The sequence below is a fragment of the Cucurbita maxima genome, unplaced genomic scaffold (assembly GCF_002738345.1).
Source record: "Cucurbita maxima cultivar Rimu unplaced genomic scaffold, Cmax_1.0 Cma_Scf00556, whole genome shotgun sequence".
Taxonomy (NCBI): Eukaryota; Viridiplantae; Streptophyta; class Magnoliopsida; order Cucurbitales; family Cucurbitaceae; genus Cucurbita; species Cucurbita maxima.
The window spans coordinates 5,606-19,533 of record NW_019272572.1 but is presented as its reverse complement, the minus strand read 5'-3'; the positions used below and the strand labels follow the sequence as shown (position 1 = coordinate 19,533).

The following is a 13,928-nucleotide window of genomic DNA, read 5'->3' as shown; positions in this document are numbered from 1 at the left end:
TACTGGTTGGACAACAAACCAATTGTTCATTAGAGGATCAATGAGATATAAGAAACAAGAAGTAACTGCAGGGGTAAAATGGTAAATTGACTCAACTCTAGTGAGGGGAGTGCAACTACTAGGCTATAGTGGAATGTCTTAGTAGTTAACGAATGTTGGTTAATAAGGTTAATGAGTTTAACCAGTTAATCTTGGATCGTTAGAGCCCATGATCTATAGATTCATTAGGTCCCTCTGCTAGCTCATATCGGACTAAACCATAGAACAGTGTGACGAGTGAGTTCGAAGTGTTGAAATTCAAATTAGGGAGAATGCACTACATATTTACGATATATTTAACCGCTTTTTTATTTATTTACGAATTAAACAAAAAGAGAGAATCTGAGATATTTATATAAGATTTAAATATCTTAATCAAATAAACCCCACAAATTTGAGTGGAATAAACCCCACATGCTTGTCAAATAAACCCCACAAATTTGAGTGGAATTTTGAGTGTCAAAATTTGGTTAACTCAAGCATGCATGCTTGCCACAAAATCCCAAACATTTGAGTGGAATTTTGAGTATCAAAATTTGGTGATCTCAAATTTGCATGAACATGCAAACATGACTCTATAAATAGAGTGATCATAATACATGTACAAAATCCCTCCCCAGTTTAAGTCACTCACCGAATTCCACAATCCCGTTCTAAGGCTGGAGGATAGTGGAGTAGACACTAGTGGTGGTTCGAAACCTATTCGTGAGGAAAAAGAAATTTGAACTACAAAAAGTTAGTATTCAAACTCATTAAGTTTTAATACTTATGAAGATGCTAGTTATTTACTATAATTGATGTTCTAAAAGTGCCTAAGATCCAAATTGCTTCCGCATGTGTTATATTAACACCTTCAAACAAGACTTAGTAAGTCCAATTGAAGAAAATTATTTTCGTTTAAAATTTGGGAGTAAGGATCAAAGTCTTACTTACAATCCATTTTCGTCAAAATTGATCCTTTCTTTAGCTTTAGAAGATTAAGTTGAGGGCTTTTAATGAAGAAATTGGGAGTTAATACGTCATAGATAAGGTTACCTAAGGAAACAAAATTCAGCTTTTTTTAATAAGGATCAAATTAATTTTTGTATCGAAAGACCATAGATCTTCATAAAATTTGTGTCTTATAAATTTCTAAAATTGAAAAAATAGATAATATTTTTATACACTTTCAACTTTATATCATCTCTAAACAATATATAATATGTCAAGTTAATTACTTTATATATATCTAATAGAGTTTCAACACATTAAAATCAATTACTTTAATAACGGTGAAGTTGAGTTTTATATTACATAAATACTTTATATATATCTAATAGAGTTTCTAACCCATTAAAATTAATTTCTTTAATAAATGTAAAGTTGAGTTTTATATCTAGTATTATCAAAGTTTTAATTTTATATCTATTATGTATGTGACTTTTACTTTTGAGTAGAGAAATATAGCAAAGGTCCCACCGAGATTTGAACTCGGGTTACTGGATTCAAAGTCCAATGTCCTAACCACTAGACCATGGGACCACAAATTTTTCAAGATTTGTTCGTCATAAATCTATGAACTTTAAAAAGAATAATAGTATCTTATTTGTTTCTTATAGATCTCTAAATTTTGAAAATGATTCGTCTTTGTTTTTAGTTTTGTATTTGATAGGGTTTCAGCCCAATAAAATCAATTAATTTATTAGAACATTTGTATAATTATTCAACCATTCTTCTTCACTAATTTTCATCTTACTTTAATAGAGTTCACAAAAAGGTTATTTTGAAACAAATTTAACGTTAGAAAAAGATACTTATTTAATAAGTTTTTCCCCATCCATAGTTTTTAACAGTTTATTTGAATATTCTAGGTAACATTATGAAATCCATGTGCTACTTATTAATATATCAATGACTATTTAGATCCAAACAGTTACTTAGTGTGGTCATTCTCAACTTGTTAATACAATCTCTAATAAATACAAAGTTAATAGTGAGAAAAGAAAAAACAACCAAAGTTATTCTCCAATGTGAGTTAGGTTGAGAATCTCATTTTGCATTCTAAGCACATGTAAATAAAATATAGATTGTCAAGACGTAGATTATTAAAGATGGTCATACTAGACCTTTTCTCTAAGGTTGAAATAGCTACCATTTAATTAAGATGTACATTTGTAGGAATGTGAGGACAACTAAATTAATTTATTAGTGGGGGTTTGAATTTCTTATTTTTTGAGTTGGCTAATTTTATCATTCCTAAATTTGTTAGTTTGTATGGCTATAAAAGTCAACCAAGTTGATTTGTTTGATAACACAATTGATTTCAAAGTTTTAGTTGTGTGTATACAACATTTGGTATCAAAGCTACAATGCAAGGCCTAATTGTGAGAAGAAGAAACTGCAGCCTTTTTTCTTGAATAGTGAGTTGAAAGAGATTCAAAATATGGCAGCTGAAACCAATTTCATTTTACCAACAATTCCTAAGTTTGATGGCCACTATGATCATTGGTCTATGCTTATGAAAACTTTCTTCGTTGAAAGGAATACTGGTCCTTGGTGGAGACCGGAATCCCTGTCGTAGCCAAAGGAGAAGAGATTATCGAAGCACAACAAACACAATTGCATACCCTAAGCTGAAAGACTTGAAGGTCAAGAATTATTTTGTTCTAAGTCATTGATCGAACTACTATGGGAACGATCTTAATAGAGATGCTGCAAAAAAAATTTGGGACTCTATGAAGTAGAAGTATCAGGGTTCCACAAGAGTCAAAAGACCACAACTCTAAGCTCTAACAAAAAAGTTTGAAGTCTTACCGATGAAAGAAGGCGAGAGTGTTTGTGCATATTTTGCTTGAAGTCTCACCATTGTAAACAAGATGAAAATTCATGGCGAAACATGAAACAAACAGTGATTATTGAAAAAATCTTGAGATTAATCACATCAAGATTTGACTATGTTATATGTTTTATTGAAGAGTCTAATAACTTAGACACTTTAACAGTCGATGAATGAGTAAGTGATGAACAAGAACTAAAGGTGACATACGATTATAGATTCGGTGGAAGAGGAGGTGATCGAGCTCGTGAAAGTTTTCGAGGAAGAGGTAGAGGAAGAGGAAGAGGTAGACATTCATTCAACAAAAGTACAGTTGAGTGTTATAAATGTCATCAGTTAGAACACTTTAGATACGAGTGTCCTCAATTGGAAAAAGAAGCAAATTATAATGAACTTGGGGATAAAGAGAAATGTTGTTGATATCCTATGTTGAGCTCAATTAAATTAGGAGGGAAGATGTTTGGTTCCTTGATTCGCGGTGTAGCAATCATATGTGTTCAAACAAGGAATGGTTCTCAGATTTTGACAAGGAGTTCCGACAATCTGTGAAGCTTGGAAATAATTTCAAGATGGCGGTGTTAGGAAAAGATAACATTAGATTGCAAGTTGTTGGCGTCAAGGTAATCACTCATGGTTTTTATATACCCAAGTTTAAAAATAATCTATTAAGTCTTGGACAATTGCAACAAAAAGGGGTATCTATTTTGATACAGCATGGAGATGCAAAATATATCTTCCCAAGAAGGGACTTATTCTGCAAACAACAATGTCTGCAAATAAAATGTTCATATTACTTGTAAGACTCATGCGGCAAACCTCCATTTGCTTCCAAACAATTATAGAAGATAACACTCATATTTGGCACCGCAGATATGGGCATCTATGTTTCAAAGGTTTGAGAACATTGCAACATAAACAAATGGTTAGAGAGTTACCCCAGTTGAAAACATCGTCTAAAATATGCATGGATTGCATGGTGGGAAAGCAACATAGGGATGCATTTCCAAAGAGAAGTTTATGGAGAACAAAACAAAGGTTGTAACTGGTACATGCAGACGTCTGTGGATCCATCAAACCTATTTCCAACAGTAATAAGAGATATTTTATAAGTTTTATTGATGATTATCGTCGCAATGTGTGAATATATTTTCTTGCTGAAAAAAATCTTGTTGATAAAGAGATTGGAGATTTTATTCGTTGTCTACCCATAGATAGGGGTGGAGAGTACACCTCTCACAAGTTCAATAGTTTTTGCAAAACTAATGGTATCAGTAGAAAACTTATAGCGAGTCTAGATAAGCGCAAGAACAGAACAATCATGAACATGATTATAAGTATATTATCAGAGAAGCAAGTTCCAAAGAATTTTTGGCCAGAAGCAGTAAACTGGACATTGCACATGCTCAATAGAAGTTTTACAGTGGTAGTGAAAAATATGACTTCAGAGGAGGCTTGAAGTGGCGCAAAACCGAATACTAATTATTTTTTAGTTTTTGGATACATTGACCGTGTTCATGTATCAGACGGTAAAAGAAAGAAGTTAGATGATCAAAATTTTCAGTGTGTGCTACTAGGGATGAGTGAAGAGTCTAAAACATATAGACTCTATGTTCTAGTGTCCAAGAAGATAATTGCAAGCAGAGAGGTGATTTTTGAAGAAAACAAATGTTGGAATTGGGGTAAAACTAACGAAGAAGTTGAACTTCATACCCACGAATGGAAAGATAGTAATATAGAAGAAAGCGAACATGATTAAAGTGAGGAAGAATCTGAAGAGGAGGTGATAGTAGAAGAAGAAGGAGAAGTTAATATATATTCCAATGATCCATCTAAAGCACACCCGAAGTGAGAAATAGAAGAGCACCATTATGGATGGAGATTATGTGAGCAAGGGAGAATTTTCTGAAGAAGCTGAGCACAACAATTTAGTTCTATTAACCTTAACTATAGATTCGACTACCTTTGAAGAAGCTGTTCAAAGTTCAAAATGGTGAGCTACAATGGACTTGGAGATAGAAGCCATCGAACGAAATGAGACTTGGGAGTTGACAAATTTTCCTAGAAGAATGAAGAAGATTGGAGTAAAGTGGGTTTTCAAAATCAAACTCAAAGAAAATGGCGAAGTTGACAAGTATAAGGCTACGTTGGTAGCAAAAAGTTATGCACAACAACATGGCATAGACTATACCAAGGCATTTGTACCTGTGGCTAGGTGGGATAGTATTTGAATGATAATTGCTTTAGCAGCTCGGAATAGTTGGAACGTGTATCAGCTTGACGTGAAAAGTGCTTTCTTATATGAAGAGTTAAAAAGAAGCCGTCTTTCGAGCAACCACAAGGTTATGAGAAAAAATGTCAAGAATACAAGGTATACAAATTGAAGACATTATATGGTCTTAAAGAAGCCCTACGTGCATGATTTAGTCAACTTTAAGAACATTTTATCGAAGAAGGATTTGAGAGGTGCAACTGTGACCTTACTTTATTCATACAAACAGGAGATAGAGGTTAAATTTTGATTGTTAGTCTATATGTTGACGATCTAATTTTTACTAGTAATGATGAGAGCATGTTTGTTAAGTTCAAAAATTTTATGAAACTTCAATTTGAAATGACAGATTTGGAAAAAAATGAAATATTTTCCAGGTGTAGAGATTTTACAAAATGTTGAAGACATTTATATTAGTTAGAAAGTATGCAAAAGAAGTTTTGGACTAATAGTTTGAAAAACCATGTTGTTCATACGGTTAGACTAAGAAAGGATGAATTTAATGTATTTAATTGCAACAAGGTTGGATTTGGGAGTTTTTTATTGAAAAAGGGGTAATGGAGAGTTGATAGCATATACTGACAGTGATTATGAATGAAATATATAAGACAGGAAAAGCACTTATAGTTATGTGTTCTTACTTAGTGATGCAGTTGTGTCTTGGTCTCCAAAAAAATAACTTGTAGTTACTTTGCTACTACTGAAGCAGAATCTTTGGCAGCCGCCTCTTGTGCTTGTCGTGGGGTGTGGATGAGGAGAGTTTATGAAAAACTATGTTATTTGATAAAAGTTACACTATTAAGCTATCCACGAATCCAATCATGCATGGACATAGTAAACACATTGATGTGAGGTTTCATTTCTTGCGTGATTTGACTAGAGATGGAGTTATTGAGCTGAAGCATTGTGTCACACAAGAACAAGTTGTAGATATTATGACAAAACTAATAAAGTTGGACGCGTTCATAAAACTACATGAGTCAATGGGTATGTGTGTAGTACCACGAGTAAACTGAAGGCAACCTTGCAATCAGTTTAAGAGAGAAATTGTTAAAGATTTTTATACTAGACTTTTCTCTAGGGTTGAAATGGCTTCCATTTCTTTAGGATGATCACTCCTCTAATAATGTTAGGACCACTAGGAATTTATGTTGTCCACTTCTCTAGGAATGTAGAATATTAAGAGTTTATTAGAATCTTAGAGCACTAAATTAATTAGTTTGTAAGTTGACAATAACATATTTTGCACGTATGTACCTTGAATAGAAAAGGAGAATTAATATGTACCTTGATAAACATGAACTTCGGACATCTAGGAATGTGGAATGCTACGAGTTTGTTAGAATCTTAGGACCACTAAATTAATTAGTTTGTAAGTTGATAATATCATATTTTGCACGTATGTAATTACATAATGTAATGTAAGTTTTAGTTGAAGTTATTACATCATGTAAGTTTTAGTTTGATAGTTTCAGTTTAGTCACACATCTTAAATACAAAAGTAGAACTATTGATGCTTATGGGCCACGTTGGATTACTTTTATGTTGTATGAATGACAAGTGTCTTGTAGCCCTCGTTAATATGTGTTGTTCTATGTGACACTTTAAATTATGATGTGAATTATACTATGTTGTGAATCTACGTTATGATATGGATGATATATAATGCATAAACCTCCATATATTACACCATGCATATTATGTTAACATGTTCACATTATGCATATGAGACATTGACAAGCCATGTAGATTAACCATAAAAGATATGTTCCGTATACGTATGCATGTCTCATAGGAACACTATGTCATAAAAAGAATGGATGTATGATTTGCATCATAATTCGAAACTGTGAGACCTCATGCATTTTGCATGTCACATGTATCGAAATACTTACTTGTTATGATTAGTACACATGTGTACACTTCCTTATTTTGTACACGAGGATATTATCATGCTTATTTCCCTTTGTGGCTTCCGACAATGTGGGTGTACAGTAACCTACAGTCAGACCCAGAGCTATGTATATGAGCTCAATTAGTGGGTCCATGTATGTATATGTGGTGTGAATAGAGAAGTACTACCCATTAAACTTTACTCAAACTTGAAGTAGAGAATAAAGTCATGATGTCTTATGAAAAGATAGGTCGCACCATGATTGTATGTGATTGCATTTTAATTAAAACCTAACCCATTAAACTAAACAACATTTTTACTTATATTCACTATCACATTAAAAGGTTAACCCAATCTTGGTCTGGTATAGAAAGCACTATATTTATACCATTTTCAAAGCTTTTGAGAAAAAAAAAATTCAAAATCAAATACATTTTTCTTACCGCTCTCTAAAATTCTGACCCAATGTGATCAATAAAAAAGTTAGCATTTTAATCATTCATATGGAGCAAATTGGCTCGTACAATATTAAGTTCATTAAAGGACTTCGCTTTGATTTGATATCCTACCTTCTTAAATATGGTACCAAGCTTGTTGTAGCCATGATTGAGAGCCCAATAACTCTTAATCTTTGGTCTCGATGTTTATCCATGAGATCATCAACAGTAGTATTTATTTCTCTTTTAATATGACCCAGAGAAGTTAATAAAAGAATCGTTTCGACAACTTTATACTTCAAGAGTAAAAAATTCTACCGATTATATCATTTGTTTAAACGTTCTTTCTCTCACTACAAATTCCACACAATGACGAAAACGTCCCAACAATTAAGAAGAAAAAGAATCAAGGAAGAGGTGACTATTTTCAAGAGCTGGTTGTGTTCTTACCATTGAAGCAGAAGACATTCTACTTTTCCCAATCCAAATAGTATCAAAACTCTCTCCTCTTTCGGACACCTTTTCCATATCCTTAATGTTTTCCTCCTCACTAACCTCCAACCCGCCATTAAAACTAAACCCACCAAAGCTAACCCACTATTCGTTAGCACTCAGAGAAGTCAAACCAACTTCGGATAGTTGTGAAATCACTTACCAAGGTAGCTAAGTTGAAGTCCAAAAATCATACTTGAAGCTGGTTCAATTTTGTCCTTTAAAATCCAAGTAAACCTATGTGAGTTCACGACACTGAATTAGCACAAGTGACCACGTTTAGCTACTATGGGTAAGTAAACCTATAATTTTTCTTATAATATTTTAGTTATTTGAAACAATGATCGTACTCATCTCAAAATCTTTTGGAAATGTCAAAATCGACTTCAAGAAAGTAACCAATTGTAGGATTGGGTCTAAAAATGTCAAAAAGGGTTAAAAGCTGGTATCCTGAGTCGAAAGCCCCAAACAGAAGTCGTGGCCATTTTAAATCTCTAATGTGTTCAATTGATTTCAATAATGATAAGCTATTGTATTTTTATTTTACCTTTATTTGAGTTGTCAGAAGTGAGATCTGAACTCACACCCTCGATTCCGCATTGGTTGGAGAGGGGAATGAAGTATAACTTATAAGAGTCTTTAAACTAGTAGACGTGATTCAAAATTGTGATTCTAACCGCGATATAATGGGAAATAATGGACAATATTTTTTAGACTTTGGAAAGGGGAATGAAACATTCCTTATAAGGATGTAGAAACCTCTCCCTAGTAGACTCGTTTTAGAATTGTTCGGTTGATAGTGATATGTAATGGACAAAATCGGACAATATTTGTTAGCAGATGGATTGTGAGATTGAACGTAGGTTGGAGAAGAGGACAATACTACGTAACGAGCCAAGGCTGAATATATTTACTAATGGTGGCCTTGAGCTATTACAAATGATTAGTTGGAACAGCTCTTAGCTGTAATAACTCAGTAGGTTAGAGAGTGCGACCTTTAACAACAAGGTCGCACATTCTACTAATAGTGGAAAACCTCTTTTGAGTACTAATTTTGAATCCATTTAATAAAAAAATAGCACTTTATAAAAGAAAACCTTTCTAAGTTGTAAAAAATCCACATCTTTGGAGTAGAAATTTCTTTATAAAAGAAAACCTTTCTAAGTTGTCAAACTTTCAATTTCAACTCATACACTCTCACAAGGACCAAAACTACGTCCTAACACCTTCAACCACTTAGCCATCCTAACTATTTATTATGAGACTTAACATTGGTTGAAATGAAGCATTCCTTATAAGGGTATGGAGACCTCTCCCTAAAAGACGCGCTTTAAAACTTTTTAACTTACGACGACATGTAACAGGCCAAAACAAACAATATCTGCTAGCCATTGGAGATGGGAACCAAACATTAACTATAAGGTTGTGGATATCTCTTCCTACTAGACATGTTTTAAAATTGTGAGGCTTATGGTGATACGTAATTAGCCAAAGTAGACAATATCTGATAGAGGTAGACTTGGTTTGTAACAAATTGTATTAGAGCTAGTCATTGGGTGGTGTTGATATGGAAAATCAACCCAAGGGAAAGTATGGAACAGATTACCTTGATGATCAAGTTCAAGAGTAAAGAAAACTCATTTCTAAACTCGTGATTCGAATCACTCCACAAGAAGTTTGATCAATATCACTTAAATGACTCTACATGCAAGTTCTAAACACAAGAATTTGCAAATAAAGTTTAGCTCTCAACAAAGCTAAAATAGAAACCATGAGGAAATCTCTTACTATTAGACGTGTTTTAAAACAATGAGGTTGACGACGATATGTAATGAGTCAAAGTAGACAATATCTAGGCTAATACTCATAATTTGTTGGAATAGTTCAGTTGGTTAGAGCGATGATTGTTAACCATAAGGTCGGAGGTTCATCTCTCTTTTTAGCAATGGGAATGAATCATTCCATTTTAGTATGTGGAAAAATTTAACCCAACAACCAAAGTGAACAATGTCATATAATTATGTAGGTTCGTGATTCCTAACATTGTTACATAGTCTTAATCTAGCATTCTTGATAATAATATTGGGTTCTTTTTAGGGGTAGCTTCAATACAAAAACATAATGTAAAAAATCTTTTCGCATAAAGTAGTTACATCATGCATATTCTAGTGACTCTAAGTCCCTAGAAAACTAGGGTCGTTACATATAATCTACACCTAAACTTTCTATAACCTAGAAAAAAACCCGTGGCAACTCGCTCGATCAAGGATTCGATTACCGCCTACAAGTAGGTTACTTATTTAGTTGCACTAGATATTACTTTTCCTTTTTGGGTGATCACTAACTGTTAGTTAAGGTCACAGAGGAGGGTCGTCTTGAGCCATCAGTTCTATGTATACGAGTTGTTGTCCATAGTTTTCGAATCTCGTTCCAATTTTTATCAAATTTATTCTTTGTCACGTCAGTTCTATGTGTTACGAGTTGTTGTCCTTATTTTCGAATCTTGTTCCAATTTTTATGAAATTTTTTCTTTGTCAAGACGTGTCATGAATAATGGATTTGAAGTCTTGAAAATTGAGTTATTATAGTTGTGCTTTGAAGTCTTTAAAATTGAGTTATTACAGTTGTGCCCTATTTAGCTTATCTAAGCAATTCCCGACCATTGTTTAACTCTTCTAAGCATACCAGAAATGATGTAATTTAGTTATGCTCTTACCATTTCCCCTACTATCGATTCAAATTGCAACTCGAGATTGTAATATATGACTCCTGGAAGATCAGATGACTTGCAACTCGAGATTAGTTGGCGAATATCTTACAAGAAGACCAAAACATACCAAATATATATATATATTATGAGGTAGTTAATAGTAGGTCGAGTAGAAAGTTTCTTTGAAGGGTTATGTCAAGGACGCCTATATATTCCAACAATTGAGGAATTAAGGAATGAGATATTGTTGGAGGCTCACAACTCACATTTGTTATGCACCCAAGCGGTACAGAAAATCACAGTGTCCTTGAGATTCGGGCGTAAGGGTAAACTTGAAGAACACTAAATTTCTTAGATCTTGGAAAATCATGTCGTGATAATTGTATTTTTATTTTACCTTTATTTGAGTTGTCAGACGTGGGATTTGAACCCACGCCCTCTGATCCCGCATCGGTTTGAGAGGAGAATGAAGAATAACTTATGAGTGTTTGTAAACGTCTCTCTAGTAGCGTGTTGTAGAACTGTGATTCTGACGACGATTTGTTATGGGCAACAATGGACAATATTTTTTAGTGGCTGGAAATGGGAACAAAGCATTCCTTAGAAGAGTGTGGAAATCTCTCCCTAATAGACTCGTTTTAGAATTGTGAGACTGATGACGATACGCAATGGGCAAAAATGGACAATATTTGTTAGCGGTGGGTTTCGGCTATTACAAAAGCTATCAAAGTTAGTCATCGACTATTACAAAAGCTATCAAAGTTAGTCATCGGCTATTACAAAAGCTATCAAAGTTAGTCACAAAGTGGTGTGCTAGCAAAGACGCTGGCCCCCAAGGAGAGTGGATTGTGAGATCCAACATTGGTTGGAGAGGAGATGAAACATTCCTTATAAGGGTATGGTGGGCTTGAGCTATTACAAATAATTACCTGGAATAGCACAGTTAGTTAGAGTGTGTGGCTGTTAACCACAAGGTCGAAGGTTCAAACCCTCCTTCTAGTGTTGGGAATAAGCTTACCATGAATTGAAGGTAAATTAGAGGTGACTTGTTTGATTAATTGTGAGCTCAGCGGCGCATGCTTAGTGATGATGGTTACAAGTGTCATACCTTTTGATTGTTTTAGTTACTTGTTTTAATGGTTTTAGTTACTATTTCTTTATGTTGTTTTAAAGATGCTTTCAAATGAGTAAGTCCATGACACTATTTTAAGATGAAGTTTAAATGCTTAATTTCGTATAAGAGCATAGGATATGATGACGGTGGCAACATTAGGCTAATATAAATCTATTTCTTTATGTTGTTTTAAAGATGCTTTCAAATGAGTAAGTCCATGACACTATTTTAAGATGAAGTTTAAATGCTTAATTTCGTATAAGAGCATAGGATATGATGACGGTGGCAACATTAGGCTAATATAAATCTAGGGTCGTTATCGTTGGTATCAGAGCTCTAGGTTATAGATTCGGTAGACTTGCCTACAAGATAGGCTTGCCACGTTCCATGATTTCACCATCGATGTCCTAGCACCAACAGGTATGTCTGGTATAAGATAAGATAAAGAAATGTCTTTAATTTGCATGTACTTTTTTTTGTTTACTAATATTGAATGTAATTTAGTATCAAATATGTGAAGCTCTAACTATATGATTTATGGAAGCATTATGTTCTACCTAGTTGTACTTTTATGAATATGTCATGTTTACTAAATTATATGTTGTGGTTATACGTGATATGATGCAATTTATGTTAGAGAGATATAGACTTAAGAAATTATATATTGGTTTTAGCATCATGCCACATAAAGGACACTAAAAAGAACGACGAGGAAGGAGATTACCCTGTATTAGAGGTAGAGGAAAAGGTGGAGGTGAAGATAGCCCACCTCGTGAAGGTTTAGTGACTAGGGCGGACGCACCTTAAGTTGTGCTACCTTAGGCTGCGCACCTTCAGTAGCACCAATAACTCAAATAAATCCCACTACAAGCCTATGTGAGAATCATTTCAGACAATACAATGATGCCCACTCAACAAGCCAATAGGGTGTGGAAAGGGGAATGAATCCAACAAGCCAATAGGCCATCCTAACTGCTTATTGTTATACGTAAGAATTACTATTTTCATTGGTTTGATGTCTAGGGTGTGTTGCCTTTTACGGAACCAAAAGTAAAACAATTAGAACTTATTTTTGAACATGGACAATATTATACTATTATGGAGGTTCGTGATTTCTAATCATCAAGCATTCTTGATGAGATTTCATGGGTAAGATTATCCATCATTTTCTATTGAATCAAAACCCTTGAATTGAGTTATAATGTTTTAATAATTTTAAGTGAATTATAATTTTTTATGGTCCAACCTTTTCTATTGGATCAAAACCCTTGAATTGAGTTATAACGTTTTAGTAATTTTTAGGGGTAGCTTCGGGTCGTGGAAATAAAATGTAAATGCGACTTTGAGCCGATTTGATTTTAGGTTTCCCTTTTAAGGTGTTTGAAGTATATTGACAGTACCTATATTGCTCTCTGAGTGTTAAACCTAAATTGAAGCTTATTTTTTATTTCGGCATACCCCAAATTTTTTGTTTTATGTCCTAAAACTCATAGTTTGTAAAAAAAAACATATTATGTTTTCAATAAAGTTATTATTGATGTTTATTTAGTAAAGATTGCTATTGAATAAAGTGAATGTTACGATCATTAATCTAAATCCAATAAACTAAGAAAACTNGAATTAGAATTAGGGAATACACGCTAAATATATACGATATATTTAACCTCATTTTTTGTAGTTATGAATTGAACAAAAAGAGAGAATTTGAGATATTTAAATAAGATTTAAATATTTTAATTATGAATAGCAATAGATAATCAATATGTGTTGGAATTAATTGGAATTGACATTTTATTTAATGTTAAATATTAATTAAATTGTTTAATTAATCATTTAATATTATTTTGATTTGAAATTAATTGTTGAATTAAAATAAAAAAAGTCAAAATGTTCACTCCACCTAATGAAAAAATCCATGTTTGAGTTAATGGAATATTAAGGGTCAATATATGGTTTAACCAAACTTGCATGTTTGCCACATAATCCCACAAATTTTAGTGAAATTTTGAGTGTCAAAACTTGATTTAACCAAGCATGCATGTTTTCGGGATACACCCCACAAATTTGAGTGGAATTTGGAGTGTCAAAATTTGGTTAACTCAAACTTGCATGCTTGCCACATAATCTCACAAATTAGAGTGAAATTTTGAGTGCCAAA

At 33.4% G+C, this 13,928-nt stretch overlaps 2 non-coding genes across 2 annotated transcripts; one reads left to right on the top strand and one right to left on the bottom strand.

Moving 5' to 3' along the window:
* Positions 1–1,488: 1,488 nt before the first annotated feature.
* On the bottom strand, positions 1,489–1,560 carry TRNAQ-UUG. Its single transcript has one exon. It is a non-coding gene; the product is annotated as a tRNA-Gln (tRNA).
* A 10,024-nt stretch (positions 1,561–11,584) lies between these two features.
* TRNAN-GUU lies at positions 11,585–11,658 on the top strand. Its single transcript has one exon. It is a non-coding gene; the product is annotated as a tRNA-Asn (tRNA).
* Positions 11,659–13,928: the final 2,270 nt, after the last annotated feature.